At 48.5% G+C, this 17,443-nt stretch overlaps 1 protein-coding gene across 1 annotated transcript in view; it reads right to left on the bottom strand.

The window, feature by feature from the left end:
• Window positions 1-17,443, bottom strand: part of COX15 (cytochrome c oxidase assembly homolog COX15) — a 301,085-nt gene that overhangs the window by 37,668 nt on the left and 245,974 nt on the right. The gene's annotated exons all lie outside the window — the stretch shown is intronic.

Raw genomic sequence — 17,443 nt, 5'->3', positions numbered from 1 at the left:
TGGCTCGGGCACCGGGAAAAATATGTGATCTGCTCGAGCACCGATTAAAGACCATTGAGAGCTGTGGTGGCCCACCGGGACTGGCAGGAGGAAATACCCCCCCCCCAATACTCACACTGGAATACCATGGCATGAGCGGGCTGCACAGGAACTAGAACCCTGTGCGGCGTGATCTTGAACGAGGAAGTCCATCTCCATCAACGCCACCAGCAGACCACAGGTGAGCGTAGTTAAATTAAGCCTGATCTGACCGAATACTGCCCTGCATTGACAATGGCATTACCGACATGTGGGCATCAGGGTAGAGACCCCAGGCCAATGTGTTTTATTAAATGAGGCTGGGTATATGATGCAACATACTAAACGTTGGGAGTGAGACTGGACAAAGTCTCCATATCCCCAATCGTTGGGGCATTTACAACGGGGGGTTTAAAAAAAGAACACTACAACCGACCACATCCCTACGCTCCAAGGTTGCGCTCCTTGTTAACCTTGGACACTGTGCCCGATCTGCGACTCTTGAGGGGGAATCGGTGCACTGCGACGCTACGTACATACATACATGGGAGCACAGCGAAGTGAGTGAAGCCTGCAGCCGCTGCAAACCTAAACTGGATGGCTGCTGGGAAAAAGTCTCCTTCCACCGGACGGCTCGGCGATACCATAACAGTAAGGGACGGTACAACGACTGCAGCCGGTGCCCTGAACTGAACCTACTCGATTAGAACGGCTGCGGAACGTTCTGAACTGCCCTTTCCGCACCGGAGACAGCCTGCAGCCTACAACAGCTCTGAGACCTCCCTGCGTGTGCCTGCCAACTCCACAGGCCTTACCAACGCTGGTGCCAAGCACTGCCACAAATCAACCAAACCCATCTCCCACCTCCAAAGATGGGTAAAGACAAACTGAAAAAAGCCTCAACACAAAGCAAGATAGACCCATTTGCAGTGGCACATGCTAAGACCTCACAGACCCACGCACCACAAACAGCCTCCTCAGGAGACAAGACTGCCCTCTCCCTAAGAGATATGATGGCCGCTATCGCCAATTCCCGCTCCTCGATGGAGATGAGGATGGACAGCATAGCAGCGGACGTCTCCTTTCTGTGTCACGACTTACAGAAGCCCACCGTCCGCACGGAGGAGGCAGAACAACGCATCTCGAGAACCGGAGACAACATCATAGGCATCAACCAGCAGCTTTCCCAAACGCTAAGCCGTCTGAAGACACTAGAACCCGTGTGGACGAAGGGGAGGGAAGATCACGCTGTAACAATGTACGCATCCTCGGCCTTCCGGAGGGAGAAGAGGGACCCAGCATGGAGCTTTTCTTGGAGCTATGGTTGGTAGACGTCGTCGCACCCACCCCTTCTCTAAGTTTTTCTCGGTGTAAAGAGCTCATAGGATGCTGTCGGGCAGGCCTATACCAGGCGCACCACCTAGAACGGCGATAGCCAAACTGCTTAACTACCGAGACAGGGATGCACTCCTCCAGATGACCCGCTCCAAGGGAACGATCACCCACAACGGCTCCCGAATCGCCTTCTTCCCGGACTACACTCGGGAGGTGCAGCGGGTGAGACAGTCATTTGAACCGCTGAAGCGGCAACTATTTCACATGAAAGTAAAATACGGACTGCTGTTTCCGGCCCAACTCAAAATTCACCACAAAGGAACCACAGTTCATTTTACGGATCCGAAAGAAGCCTGGATATGGGCGGAAACGCACATTGAAGGGGACATACGCTAGGGAAGGAAATGCTAGACAACCTAGTTATCCTTATGGCAAAATACTAACCTGATATGTGGATTTTAGGGGGCGATTTTAACGATGTCATGTGCAACATTAAAGATCGCACTCGCATCAGGGATCGCAACCTGAACACCCCCACTAAATTAGCTAAATTTGTGTCGGCACTGGGCCTTCAAGATGTGTGGCGGTACCTCCACCCTAATGTCGAGGCTTACTCGTTCTACTCCGGGGCACACGGCTCCTTGTCCATATAGGACTATCCCTTCCTCCCAGGCATCGATATACATAGGGTGACCACTGCGGATCTACTCTCCCGTGGCATCTCAGACCACTCACCTTTCATGATGATACTATGTATACAAAGTGAAACACCGGCCAAGTCATGGAGACTGAATAGTTATTATTTGGGCTTCCCTGATCTTGTCGACCATCTCCAGGAAATAACTAATGAATACCTTGAAACTAATACCACCACGGTGAATAATCCAGTCACGATATGGGAAGCATACAAAAAAGGTATTGAGGTGGGGTTGGGGGGGGGGAGGGGGAGCGATTTCTGGATAGCAGATAAGAAGAGGGAACGGCTTCGGAAATTATTGGAAGCAGAAGCCGATATGAGCGACTGGGAGGCCAAATACGTTCTTGACCCAAGCGCTGAGAACCTCAGATCCCTTAAGGGCACTAGAGAGGCTTCGGAACATTGAGCTAGACAACGCCAGACAAGCTCACCGGGAATCCAGAGCAAGAGTCTATGAACACGGGGACAAACCCGGGAAAATGCTGGCCTGGCGTGAGAGACGAGACAAGGGTCAACGCCATGTTAGGGAGATTATAACCACGCAGGATGGGAAATGCCACTCAGGTCGAGACATAGCAAATGCTTTTGCTGACTTCTATGCTACTCTGTATGGCGCTCCTGTATCCCCATTGGATCCTTCCCTCCTAGGAAACATTACTCTGCCGCACCTATCGGAACAGCAGAGAACACAACTGGACTCTGCTCTTACTGATGCTGAGATTGTTGAAGCCATAGCCCTATTACAGTCAGGGAAAACGCCGGGCCCCAACGGATTTCCGGTCGAGATTTGGAAGAAACTGGGTGGGGATAAGCTAGCACCATACCGCCACAAAATGTTCCTCGGGGCCCGTGACCAGGACGCCATCCCGCCGGATCTGCGCAAAGCCACGATTGTTGTTATTCCCAAACCGGGTAAACCACCTGAGCAATGTGATTCCTACAGGCCTATTTCATTACTCAACAGCAAAACCAACGTCCTTGCCAAACTCTTGGCTAACCGGCTTCAAACAGTCATTACCTCTCTGGTCCATCCGGACCAATGCGGGTTTATGCCACATAAATCAACACCTATGAACATGCAGCGCCTCCACTTATTTTTGGCAAGGGCCCCTATCATAGATAAACCGCTTTCACTACAAGCCATAGATTTTGAGAAGGCTTTTGACTCGGTTTGTTGGGACAGCCTCTGGGAGACTATGCAGAGAATGGGCTTTGGAGACAACTTTCTGGGATGGGTACAACTCCTCTACACAGATCCACAAGTAGAGGTGAAGGTGAACGGTTGGTCCTCTGAGCCCTTCCCCCTTGACATGGGTACACGGCAGGGGTGCGCCTTGTCCCCCCTTCTCTTCGCTCTCGTGATAGAGACACTCGCGTTATGGCTTCGTCAGAGCAAGGATTGGACAGGATTTAGATGGCCGGAGGGACATGAAGACAGGGCGTCTTTGTACGCTGACAATCTCTTGGTGTATTTGGGTGATCTGATACAGAACTGCCCCATAGTGATGCATATGCTCGTTCGCTTCAGTGAGTTTAGTGGACTGAGAATCAACTGGAGCAAATATATTTTTTTCCCGGTGAAGGGTGGTACACAGGCCATCCCCCAGGAATGCCCATATAAAGTAGAACCAAACGGCTTTCGATACCTGGGGATATGAATATCGGAGGACTTGACCCGCTACACAACCCATAAACTCCAGCCAATTCATGGACCGTTTTAAAGATGATGTCCGCCACTGGAGACTTCTTCCCCTTACACTTATGGGTAGAGCCGCCCTCTTTAAGATGATCACCCTACCTAGAATTCTTTATGTATTACAGAATGCCCTCTGCTTGAGATCCAAGATGCCGAATTTGACCGCCTTGACGGTCTCCTTAGACAACTCATATGGGGAGGGGGACAGCCCTGCATTGCACTGGCCACGCCCCAGAGATCGATCTCGGAGGGGGGGCATCGGTGTGCCTCGCCTCCGAGCCTAGTACTGGGCTTCCCAACTGGCGGTGGTCAATGACCTGCTACACGGGGGACAGACAGCTGCCACATATTAGGGCCGAAATTTCTGCTATTCATGACACAGATCCATTACATCTGCTCTATCAGCCCTTACAGAGCCCCCCACCACAAACAACGGCAGCCCACGTTTCAATGGTCTGGAGACGGGTACACGCTTTTGTGGGATGCAAGGGCTAGATCACCACTGCACAGCCCCTGTGGCACAACAGTAACCGGGTTGAAATGGGGAAGCTCCGATTCAGGCCCAAATGGGAGGAAGCTGGAATCACAAAGATCGGGGATGTCCTGGCAGGTGGGGAAATTGCTTTTTCGAGGCACTGTGGCTGAAATTCCAGCTCCCAACAACCAAACAATACCATTATATTATACTCAACTGGTTCATGCCCTACGGATGCACATCCGGAGGGACTCCACTATTCCCGAGAACACACCCATAGAGCCCAATATATTCCCAGCATATATCCCTGCTAAATGCACTTCTATATTACATAACGCCATGTCCTCCTTTGCCACTCCGGAACTCCCTCATCTTAAATCCAAATGGGAAGAAGATGGGGGCGCCATAGACCCAGAGGACTGGATTCAGATCCTAATGCATCCCAGGGAGATCACCATTTCTTCCAGACTCCGCCTGGTACAATTAATAATCCTACATAGAATATACTATCCTAGAATCATGATACACAACTGGAAGCGAGCCCCCAACCTGAACTGCCTCCGATGTGGTAGAGAGGTTGGAACATTCATACACATCCTGTAGGAGTGTCCTCGAATCCAGATCTTCTGGGGTGAATGCTGCAATGAACTATCCAGAGTGCTAGGCCGTAACATACCTCTAGATCCGAAAGTGTTGTTATTGGGTACACCTGACGAGAACACTTAATAAATGGGACGGATTGCTCCTATCCACGGCTGCAGGACTGATGAAGCGAAACATCGCACCGAAATGGGGCGCCCCAGAATCTCCAACACTGGACCAATGGGCAGACGATATGGATACATCTGCAATGCTGGAACACAGTTTAAAAGGCAAGAGGCTGCGCTAATAAAGCCTTCAAAGTATGGGGAAAATGGGAAGAACGGGACTCTCGAGTGATGCCCAAAAGAACACGATCAAATAGCACATGGATTTGGCCGCGTGTGGAAACCAACTGACTCTAACCCTGCTTTAATTTACTGATTCTTTCTTTGAATGCGTATGCTTTGACCTTGTTTCTTTGTTTTTGTTGCCTGCGATTGTTGTTAAAACCAATAAAAAGTATTATTTAAAAAAATATATATATAATGTGCATGTGGGAGAGCCTGGAGGGGCTTCTCCGCTGACTTGTGGCAGAAGACAATCGCCAACGAGATTCACCTTGCTATGCTTTGTTTGGATAGAGCATTGCTTTTATTCATCAGGCCATACGCTACGAAAAACTGCCCTGAGCTCCTGAAGGACAGTGTCCTGTCAATGTAGTATTTCAGCGCTCACTTAAGGTTGATCGAATGTAAAGCCACCTCTGCCGGTGATGAAGATGGTAAAGAAAACTGGCAAGGATATTGTGGAATTTCTGTGGAAATCCGTGGGCACGTTGGGAATGAACTGCAGATTGGTCATGAAAAGTACCCCGTCTTTTTGGAACCGAAAGTATGGCTGGTTGATGGTGATGGCCTGCAGCTCAGACACCCTCCTGGCCGACGTAATAGCCACCAGGAAGGCGACTTTCCAGGACAGGTAACCCAGACGTGCAGAGGCCATAGGTTCAAACAGTTTCTTCATGAGCCCTGAGAGCACAGCTTTGAGGCTCCATTCTGGTGATATTTGCCTTACTGGTGGAACATTTCTAAAGAGTCCTTAGAGGAAATTACGAGCCTGCGTCCGTAGAGGGAGACGCCCTTCTGCCGCCAGATGTATCTCGAGATGGCCACCAAGTGCACTTTAATGGAGTTGTGGGCAAGGCCCTGTTTGGCCAGGCCTTACTTGCTCTGGTGTTACCCGGAACAGGTTGAGCCTTTCTTGGTGTTGAGGGAGGCGTCTGCAACTAGCGTTTACTTGGATCCTGAAACGCTTTCCCCTTGCAGACATTGGCTTTGGCTGCCCACCATTGAAGCTGTGAGAGTAGTTTGAGAGGGACTCGAACCTTGTTCCTCCCCATGATCCGGTGGTTTGCGACCAGGTTGTTGGAACTCTTCTAGCGGTCTCATATGAAGCATGTGGTATGCACAACGCCATTGTCCCGAGTGTTGCATGCACTGCTGCACTGTTTTACCTTGCTCGGTGTGAATGTTTTTAGCAGGGCCATGAGGGTGTTTACTCTTGTCGCTGGAGGGACGCACCCTTGGTTCTTGGGTGGAGAATTCTGTTTCCAGGAATAGGAGTCTCTCGTACGGCCGCAAGAAGGATTTCCTTTAGTTGATGGCAAAGACCATTGCTTGCAATAGGTCCACTGTTGCTGCTCTTGATGCTAGCGCTCCCTTCCTGGATGGGGATCATACCAGCCAGTCGTCTAAATAAGAGTAGACGTGCTGTCCCTGTCTGTGCAGGCTGGCCACCACCGGCACAAGGCATTTCATGAAGGTGTGCAAAGCCGATCAGGACGAATGGTAGGACCCTGAACTAGTAATACTATTTTCCGACCACAAACCAGAGGCATTTCTGGTGCCCTGGATGGATGGACGCGTACATAATACGCGTCCTGGAGATCCAGGGATGGAAGGTAGTCATGGTGCTTCACTGCCTCTATGACCTGTTGTAAAGTGATCATAATGAACTTCTGGCACTTTATAAACTTCCTTAACCTTCCGAGGTCTAGAATGGGCCTCCATTTTCCATCTGGTTTGCGGACGATGAAGTACACTGGTACTACTGAGTAAACTCCCTTCCCCCTTTGGTTTTTGGGGACTTTTCCTATAGCCCTTATTTGCAGCAGGAGCTGCACCTCGTAAAGGAGTGTGGTCTTGTGTGAGGTATGGGAAGGGGCGTTTGCTTTAACTCTAGTAGTTGCCCATATAAGACCAGACCTAGCACCCATTTGTCTTTTGTTATCTTTCTCCAGTCCCGGGCGAACCTGGCGCTCCTCCCTCCCAGGGCGCTGTGGGTTGGGTCGTTATTGTTGGGTCTTACCCAGTCACCCCCTTTGGGATATGGCGGGCTGCTTGCGGTGCCGATTTTGATTTGTGTACCGCTGGTAAACCCTCTTGTACCCCTAAGAGTAGTATGTTGAGCCTCTTTGAGTTCTGACATTCTTTGTTGGACAAGGATGTGGATATTCTGCCGGGGTGCTCCCCTGAACTGCTGAAAAGATCGACTGTTTTGCAAAAATGTTAGCGACCTGATTAGGTCTGCTTTAATTGTTATTAGCGCTTTGTTAATCATGGGGCCGAAGAGCTCATCACCCTCGAAGGAGCATGTAGGAGGAGACCTTATAGTGGACATCTGGTCGGAGGTTTGTACATCTGAGCGAGGCCTGCCTTCTTAGGACTTAGCCGTTGGCCACTTGCTTAAAACCCCATCTCTGCCAGGTCCACTGCCATGTTGATACCTAGGTTGGAGGACTCCTTCCTTTAGGATTGCCTCTTCCTCCTTACGCTTCTCCTCTGAAAGATGTTCAAAGATTGGTGCGAGCTTATGCCACATTTCTCTATCATAACTAGCTATGATGGCTAGGGAGATGGCCGCTTTGACTGTTGTGGCTCCAATTGCGAAGGAGTTTTTACCAAAAGCGTACTGTTTTCGCGCTTCATTGTCCAGTGGTACAGCGCTTTTTTTTTCGGATTAAGCTTTCCGGTTAGCAGCTGCCGAGACAACGGACTCAGGAGAAGGTTGGGAAGCAAGACATTGGAGCATTTTCCGGTGGGTTGTACTTTTTGTCTACGCGGCCTTCCACCGCTGGCATTGTGAATAGTCGTTTCATTGTTTTTAGCTCCTCTTGCCACACATGGTCGAGGATGGCAATTGAGACCACTGTCTTCCACATCTTACCCATATGGTCAAATAAAAAGCATTCTTTCTCAACCTCCGAAGCAAAGAGCCTGAACTCCTTGCATGCTTTCATGACTGTAGAATGGAACCCCTGTGATGTCGTCGTTTGGGGGTGGCTTTGCTGATTCTTCGTCCTGGGGAAATTCCTGGGGGGAATCTGTGTCCCTTCTTGGAGTGGTTGACGAGGACGTGGTGCCTGGGGCTGGTCTGCATCTGTAAATTCCCCTTCTTCCAGTACTGACTGAGCCGGTGTACGGCTCCTTTTGCGTAATGGAGTGGGTAGTGGCGGAGAACCACTCCTGCCCCTGCACATTGGCCGCACAGCAGGAGATGCTGGCAGGGTGGGAGAAGTTGACCTGGGTTACGAGAGTCCTCTGGAGGACCTTGCCCGCAATGTGGACATGGGCCTAGAAGGGGATGACCTTGCAGACCTCTCCCGCAAAGCAGACCTGGGCCTGATTGTGGATTGCTGTGGTACCCGTGGGACCGCTGGTTGAGGCGGCTGTAGAGTCAGTGCTCCTGGTCTCACTAAAACTGCATCAAGCTGTGCGATTACCCTCTCCAGGGATGAAAGCACTTGTAAGGGCAGTAGGCCCTATGGGTTGGTTAATAGTGCCCTTACTTCCCTTTGTTGGATTCGGTTTTGTTAATGGGAGTGTTCTTTGGGGCAGAGCCGGGCCCGCCTCCTCCTGTGGTTGTCGCGGTGTGCGACCTGCCATTTCATGGAGGTCTCCTTCCTGAATATGCCTCCCTGGTGTAGATGGTCTAGCCAGAGTGTCCTGCTGCCATACTACCGACTGCTCAGATTCTGGCTGTTGATGCTGTGTTTCGAAATCGGTATCCACCTCATGCCCTAGTATCTCCACTGGCATTATATCAGAGTACTGGATAGGAGAAACCTGGCTGACGTGTGGTTGAGAGATGTCCTTTGATCGTGTAGGTTGCGCCCCCAGCCGCCCACCCTCAGGGCGTTCTTGTTCTTCCATTCGGGGCTGCTGTCGACAGTGTGGTCATCGACTGTCACCAACGGGACCTACTCCTTCTGTGTTTTTTTGGGGTCCAGGGGTGTGCCTTTCCCGGCTGCTGAGTTTGGAGGCCAGGGTGACGGGACTGTATTTGTGCGGTCCTGGTCCATGACTTTCGTCATCGACGAGTACGAGTTGTGTTGCCGTGGAAAAGCTCATTTTGTGTGAGCTGGACTTGCAAGATGTAGTCATGGACGAGCTGGATTTGTGAGATGCAGTAGACAAGGCCGTTTTATGTGGCATTGTGAAAGTCAGGATCTCGGTGCTTCGTTGCCGTTGATGGGTTGGTTTTGCTGCTCCTTTTCCATGGCCGTGATCAGTGTGGGGGCGAGGGGTGGGGTTGATAATGATGTGCTCGTGCCTTCAGACCTGTGTCCTGGGAGATGTTTGCGTCCCCCTCCGTGAACGGGGCCTCGCCCTCTCTCATTGACCTTGATTTATGATCGCGTTCCTCCGCTGTTTTGCTGCTTCTGCTGCTGACTTCCTCCCTGGTGACAACTGGCCTTCTGTGGGCAACGACAGGCTGCCTGGCCCCCTCCAGTCTTCCGGATGCCAACAACGGCTCGCAGCCATGGGCGATCCTACGTTTGCCTTTTTCACCGGCCGTTTTCAGACCTGGCCCTCACCCTCGACCGCAGGTTTTTCTCCACAGGGAAGTCTAGAGCTACTCGAGGTCCAATTGGTAGGGACCAAAAACACACATAACAAGGGTGTTAAATGTAGGCTCTTCATGCCTAGGGCAGGGGGGAATAAAAAAGTAACCGAGGATTCCCAGCCTGACGGGGAATATTCACAGCATGTAAAATCTATGAAAGATGCAATTCTGGAGAATGTGGATGCCCCCCCGTGAGCCATGCTGAGGGCCACCCTCCCCATCTCAAGATTGGCAACAAAGCACGGGATGTGGCACCCTGGGCTGGCACTATGATGATCATGCTGCTGCAGAGACACGACACACACTGCACGAAAGATATATGTGCTTTAATCAAACTAACTCTTTTACCTAGCAAAGAAGCAATGGCCAAATGTACCAGCCAACTCTGTGCGTGGTCAATAATAGTACACACAGTAATGATACTGTAAGAAAACATGTCCATGCAGCCTGTCTGTATCCCATGTACGAACATTAACTCGCTGACTTTCCCCTCAACGCCAGTAAAACATGAAATGCTACAGTAAGGAAACATTTCTTTGTTTGACTACACAGATGCCGCCACCTGCATCTAAGAACTGTAAGAAAGGCATGGTAAAGACAGACACAAGTGACACAGCTCAAGAGTGTTTATTGAACTTAAAAAAGGGTTTGAAAAACGCCTATCTAATCCTAAATCTACAGATGGGACCAAGCTACGACCATCAAATAACAATAGCGCAGTCCGAGTAGTGTCTTGTCAAAATAAAAGGGGTAAACAAACAAACCCATTGCCAATCCTTACCTCCAAATACAAATAGTGTGGCAAACAGTGTTACGAAAAAGAGACGTATTCACAAAAAGATATGTCAGGATGTTCAGGCTGTTGGCCTCTCTTCCCCCACATTTTCAGCACAGTGCAAGGCGGCACACTCGAGCTTAGCACAGTCTCTAGCTTCTCCAGCTAGAGGATGCAGTTCAGAACAAATACCAGGGCCTTCTGCAACAATGTCTCTTTTCCCTTGAAAGTCTTATTCGTAGAATGCCATGGAGTGCAATTAATATTTAAAATTCACTTCTCTTTCAGGCTTACACAATTGAAACAGGATATCCTTCCCCCAACCTTCTTACTTCCAGATTCACTTTGCTTTACTGTCGGAGACTTTCAAAACTATATGGCTTTGCTTTAATTCCACATATGACCACACTGACACTGCTGCATTCTGGTACTTTTATTTCTTACAATCAATTCCTTTCACTTTACATTCAGTTACATTTCAAACAAGCATTCTTGGGGATTCTATTCACTTTTCTTCTACTTAGTGATTTCCCTGTTTTGGCTTTTAGTTTAATTTGCTTTTCAGTCTTCACATCACTTCCCTTCAGGGACTTCGCTTTCATTTTACAGAGACTTACGATATCGTGTTCACTCACACGGGTCAATCTGTTACTTTGGCTCTTATCATCTTTCATGTATTACTTTCACCTTGGGTCTCCCTCATCCGGGCTTGGACCACTTCAGGTATCACTTTCACCTTGTTTCTCCCTCTTCCGGGCTCTGACCACTTCAGGTATCACTTTCACCTTCCTTTTTGGGTTCGGGCCACTTGCCTGCTTTACTTGGTGCCTTCCCTTGTACGCTCTGCTTCCCACCTGCTCGCCCGAGTCTCTCCAACTCTCGCTTTTGATCAGACCCACCGGGCAGCGTTGCAAAGTCAGCTGCTCCGTCCTTTGGTGTGGGGATGGGGTCAGGGTCTCACTACCTGCCCCTTTACATCCTTGGGGTCGACAATGGTCCCAAGGGAACAAGCAATTGTCTGGACCTCAACAGCAAGGTCCTGGCTGCCTGAATCCAACACGTAGGAGACACGGCTCCTACGACACGCTGCAGCACTTCCTTCTCACTGGGCCAGTGTCGCCAAACACGGTCCTCATCTGGTTTCACCAGACAGCTCCTAACCTCTTGTTTTCTCAGCTCCAGACACTCTTCCCAGCTTGCTTTTGGTGTTTGGGATTTGAAGAGAGATCCTCTGCCGGTTTCAGCCTTGCCGACTCCCTCTTGCTCTCCCAACTGCATCTAACCTTTCTCTCTCAGCAGCCTCCCTTTTTTACACCTGTGTGACGTTAAAGGGCAGCAGGTGTGCGATTAGTGTTGGGTCTGTCTGACCCTGCCTGACTTCATGAAGGGACAACCTGCTGTCAGAGCGTTGTAGTTGGTCTTCTGTGTCTCAGTGGGTGTTTCACTGGTAATCCTCACCCCTCCAGGTGGCCTCCTCTTCTTCTCAGTATTATGCAAAAATGGGGGGCCGGGAGAGGGAGGAAGTTGTGCGTTTACTCCAAAAATACAGAGGGGTTGTATGGTTGTGGATAACGGGTGAGAGGGGGATACCCTGTCTCGCCTAGGGTATTCCCGGGTGATCCTCCTGCACTGGTCCACCCCAGGATCTGGATCCAAAGGAGATTGACATGCCCTGGCCATCCGAATATAGGATTCCCTGGGTCCAAATGGGAGAATACCCCTAGATTTCTCACAGAACACACATCATAGTGATCTTGCCCCTTATGAGAATAAAAAATGCCATGCCATAGAAAATGTTCAGTCTGTCTGACCGCTGCGCTATAAACCCCTACTCCAAAAAACGCTTCCATGTTCCAATGCCCCTTGCCCGGGCTCCAACCTTGTATGTACACATTCATACCCATTAACCGACCAGCCACTCACCCAATTGCACCTGGTGAATTTTTTTCAGTGAATGTGTGTAAACATTTCCCACAAATATGCCAGAGTAACCGAGCCGAGGAAGGGAGCCTGAACCAACCAGAGGATTTGGGGTTGCTTCCCCCCCAACCCTGAGAAAATATTTAGAAAAATTGGTTAAAATGGTTATTATATAGCACACTTTGTGTACAATTGGTTTAAAAAAAATGAAAAAACACAGATTGTTTGCGTTTGGTTTTGTGGGTTAACTCCAATCCAAAAATGGAAAAGAATCAAGTTACCAACAGTGCAGTGCACAGAAGCATTAATGCTTTCATTATTTTGCCCTTAACAATAAACTGCAACAATAGGAAAACAAGTCCAATCTGGCTGCACATTGTATTCCAGTCTAGACATGCAATAACACTTCTCATGTTTGCTTTACTCTTGATGATGGCCAGTAAAAAATGCCATTCACAGAAGATCGCTGGATGGCTTTAGTACCAATAGGTTTCCTTGAAAGACAAATGGAGTCCGATGCCCAATGCAGACAAGCCCACAGTGACACTATCTGAATCATTATGCAAGGCACCTGCAGCATATTTCTCAGCTGTCATACGATAAGGCAAAAGGTATAGGCATATATCCTTGACAAGGGAATTGAAAACATTTTGCTCAGAGACTCTTGTTGTGAGAATTTGCTTGTGAAGGACAGGCATTCTTGTCCCGAGCCGTTACAAACTGGTATATGTTACGTTTTTCCACCATCCATCTGCTGCTCTTTCACCCCCCACTCTCAGGGCAAGCAGTCATGCCTTCGCTGAGGGTATTATATTGCTCACATCCAGGAAATGCTTTGGTGTTAAATGCATGCTTTCTTAAATAGCCCATTTCCACAGCTACTCGGCTTCTAGGAACACCGCTAGTCAACATGCCCTCCTTGATTTCAGATATAAAACATAGTGGTCGTACTGTGCATTAGAATTCTAACAACTTTGGTCTAGAAGCGAGTGAAGTGCCAATATGATTGCCCTTTACTCTAAAATGTTTATGCGTGAAGACATTTTCCACATACGGAGCAAATTCATGTTTGCAGGACATCCTAGTGTGTGCCACCCAAACCTCCAATGAAGTGTCTGTCACTGTAGTGACTGCAAAGGTTAGTTCCTGTAATGATGCTCCCTTGATAAACTGGCCCCACGTTCTTCCACCAGTCCTGGTACACGCTGAAATAACAATCCAATGAAATACAGTCCATCCATGAGCTTGAGATTTGCTACCACCTCATGCAGAGGTATTCTTGAATTGGTCTCATATGCCCTCTACAATACGGTATCAAAGGAATTATGGTCTTACCAAGAGCTCATCTTTGGTACATCACGCTCTAGATGAAAACCATTCTCATAAAATGATTTCACCGTAACCTGATCTGAGTGTAACGCCACTGCCAGGAGTATTAAAGTCACCGGTGGAGCAAGCAGCGACTTTTCCAAGTTTATTAACCCAAACGCATCAAAAGGTTAATTGAATCTTGCAAACATTTGAGCCTGTGGTGCTGTCAATGCGTGGATCAAACAGTCATCCAGATATAGACAGACCTGGTGGGCTGCTACTGCCGTGAAGATTCTGGGAGCCTGTTTTAGGTCAAATGTAGCACGTTGAACTGGTGGTGACCGTTTTCAAACCAGAAGTCTCTGGTGCTTTGCGCAGATGGGAACGTGGAAGCCTTCCAAGTGTGTGGATCCCAGGAACTCTTACTTTTACAGAAGGAGCATTGCAGAGAGCCAGGATGTCAGGGTGTTCAGTGTTGTTGGTCAGCAGTAGGAATTCAATCTTGGAGGGGTTGAGCGTCAGGTAGGTATTAGACATCCACGCCTGTCTCAAAGAGAGGCAGGCATTGAGTCTGGATTTCCTCGATGGAGGATATTTGTAGGTAGGGCTGCGTGAAAGTAGCATATTGGTGGATATGGATGTTGTGTGGAGCAAGGAGGGTTCCAAGTGGTTCCATGTTAAGATTGAAGATCATGGGCAGAGGATGGTTCCTCACAGGACTCCACAGGTGATTGGTAGAGTTGGTTATCTGGGGAATTCATTTGTACAGACTAGTTAGAAGGCTTTCAATAATTCATAACCTTTGGTATTGCTCTGAGCATTCCTCGAAACCATGGTATTTTCAGCCTGCCCATCTTCTTGTCCATGATACTTTACCTATATATAAAAGCCATTAGATGTGCCGTCTCAAAACTGAAGTAATGGCTAACAAATCTCAATTTCTTCAGGATTGGATCTTTCATAGACTCATGTTAATTGAGACCCCTAGATTTAACACCACAGTTAAACTCAGTTGCAGTAGGTTTAGCCTACCCACCTCCTTTATGCCATCTGCCTTGAGGACAATGAGCAGGAGGCACTTCGCTTCACCCACAGACACCATCTTCAGATATTTTGTAACCACGTCACTTAAAGGCTGACCGCCAGACATCTGCCCTTAGATCATTTGATGTTTTTCAAGTTATTTAGTTCACCACTGGTATCTATTTAGGTCATTTTGGAAGTGTCCAATCTTCATTTGATGTTTTTCTAGATAATATGTCTCACACACATGGCCGTTTTAGGGGTGAGAAAGCCATGAAAGTGTCCTTTGCTCTTAACTGGGCTCATGTGCAGTGGTCAGGCAGGCAGAGCACGGTGTCCCACGAATGGGAACTGGCTCAGCAAGTCATTCAAGAGATCTTCGCCCTTTGGGGAACCCCTCAAGTAGACCTATTTGCGACCAAAATCAACCAGAAGTGCGAAAGGTATTGCTCAAGGGAATTTCCCCCGAGAGGAGCCCTGGGAGACACGTTCGTGGTGGAGTGGAATTTCCCACCATTGTACGCGTTCCCCCCAATTACCGTCATACCTCAGGTCATCAGGAGACGGTTTGGGAATCGCATGATCCTAATTTCCCCGGATTGGGCCAGGAGACCTCCATCCAGAGGTCAAAACTCTCAACCTTCAAGCTTGGTATCTGAAAGGCTGAGATACAAGGATTGGGACCTTCCAGATGACGTCATGGAGGTGTTGCTTTCGGCAAGAAGGCCAGCAACAAAATCTCTATACCGTTGCCGTTGGAGGACGTTTTGCAACTGGTGCAGAGAAAAGAATGTCGATCCTTTTCTATGTTCTATCCCAGAAGGACTGTCCTTCCTCTTGTCCCTAGCGCATGTCCGAGCCCTTTGATTCCGGGACATCCCAAATCTTCTCTGGTTAAGGATCCCCAGTTGTGAGCATTAACATATGTACATCGAAATCAAACCTGTGGAATGCAAATATTGCCTCCTTTCACATCATTAAGCGAGGGACTGACATTTGTCGGGCTTTCAAAGCCAAGACCTGGATTGAGGATTGCAGGCAGCTATTATTTTGTTTACATTATTGCTTAAACACAGGTCAAAAGCGGAATCAGCCAAGAGCTCCACCACCACAATATCTAAAGAAGGAAAGGCTTCTGGAGTGGACCCCTGCCCATACGAGGGCTAGGTCTATAGAAAGATCCTCTCATGTGGGTTCAAGAAGGAGGTGGGGTGGTAAAAAGGTAAACTTATACTTAGTTTGCAGGCTCTTCAGAACCTTCCCTTCCATTGGATGAGTCGTCGAAAGCTGTACTGAACACTAAAAGCAGCTACCTTGGAGTGCCTTCAATAAACTTGTGCTTGTTGTCTGGCTCAGTGTGAGCGAGTGAGTTGTCGGCTTCTTGTCTACCTCCAAACAGCTGCTGGCACATCAAGCAAAGCAATGCACACATAATCTATGCATAATCTAAGCACTTGTCAATAAGCATGCTGCAGATGACAACCTCTGTTAAAGACAGCTGCCTATCTAAGGCACCATTCATTTCAGTCAGTGGTCTCTGGTCTGTTGACTACTCCATCAGCATTACCTGCAAAACTGTAAACATTATCAACCATGACAAAGATTTCTCACCTGTGAGGAGTAAGATGTGGAGAAAATAAGCTTGGTTCAGTTACCGGCAACCATTATAGGACCAGCCTCTTCCCGATACCTTTAAAGCATCTTTTGTCGCTCCAGATTTTGCAGTCCGTCTCACTCAATTGGACAGCATGCTGCATTCATTGTGGCAACAATTCCCAACTAAGCTTCTGGTCATGAGTGGCAATCCCAGAAGCCCTAGTGCCATAATTAAACCCAGAGCTGCCTGTTCCATGTGCAGGCCCCTATGCGTCTGCCAGCCAAAATGGAGTCTCTGAGCCCTCTTTGCAGAAATCCCAGGCATAGCGCAAAGGGCAAATCCCATTGCCCGATTAATCTGCAGGGAAATTGGCACAGGAAATGTCTTTCTTTCTTTCTTTAAATTAGAGTAGGCGTGGGCGGACCCACAGGAAATGTCCTGCACTTCTCCATCACAAAGGCTTCCAACACAGAATGCGAGTTGGATGAGCATGTAATTGCAAAAGGGAGTTCTTCTTGTACATCCTGATGAGATTCTCTACCAGAAGAAATTGCAGCATTCTATGCCATGGTCGGCAGCTATGTGAATATCACTGCCCCCAATTTAGCTTTAGACAAAAAAATACTGTTTGTGTGTATAAAAATGTTTTTTTTTTACATCACGGATAAACCATAAAATCCATCACATCATCCCCTTTTATGTTATTATTGGAGTAGCAGGCTCGTTTACAAGGAGTTTCCACTTTTCCATGCTGCCTGTCAGTGTTTGTGGAGATAGAATGCTAAAGAGTCTTCGGTGGCCCAGTAGGCGAAGCAGACAGAGTTGACCTGGCTATTTTGATGTTACTATGGAATGCACAGAACAAGTGACTATTCCCCCTTTACCCTCATGAACACTAAAAGGGTTGTCAGAAACACTCAGCCTTGTTGAAAGGCAACGAAGCAGAATCAAAAAAGGCATGGCGTCCGACTGTCAAGTAAGAGTGGAGAATGGTCTTCCATTAGATAATGTTGGTTTCAGTGCTGCATGAAAGCCAGACTGATCTGATAAGATATGGCATTTATAACGCGCCTATACACAAGTGTTTCAAGGCGCGACGAGGCAAGGGA

This window comes from Ambystoma mexicanum, chromosome 8 (genome assembly GCF_040938575.1).
Source record: "Ambystoma mexicanum isolate Mex_15411 chromosome 8, UKY_AmexF1_1, whole genome shotgun sequence".
Lineage (NCBI taxonomy): Eukaryota > Metazoa > Chordata > Amphibia > Caudata > Ambystomatidae > Ambystoma > Ambystoma mexicanum.
This window is presented reverse-complemented; position numbering and strand designations above follow the sequence as displayed.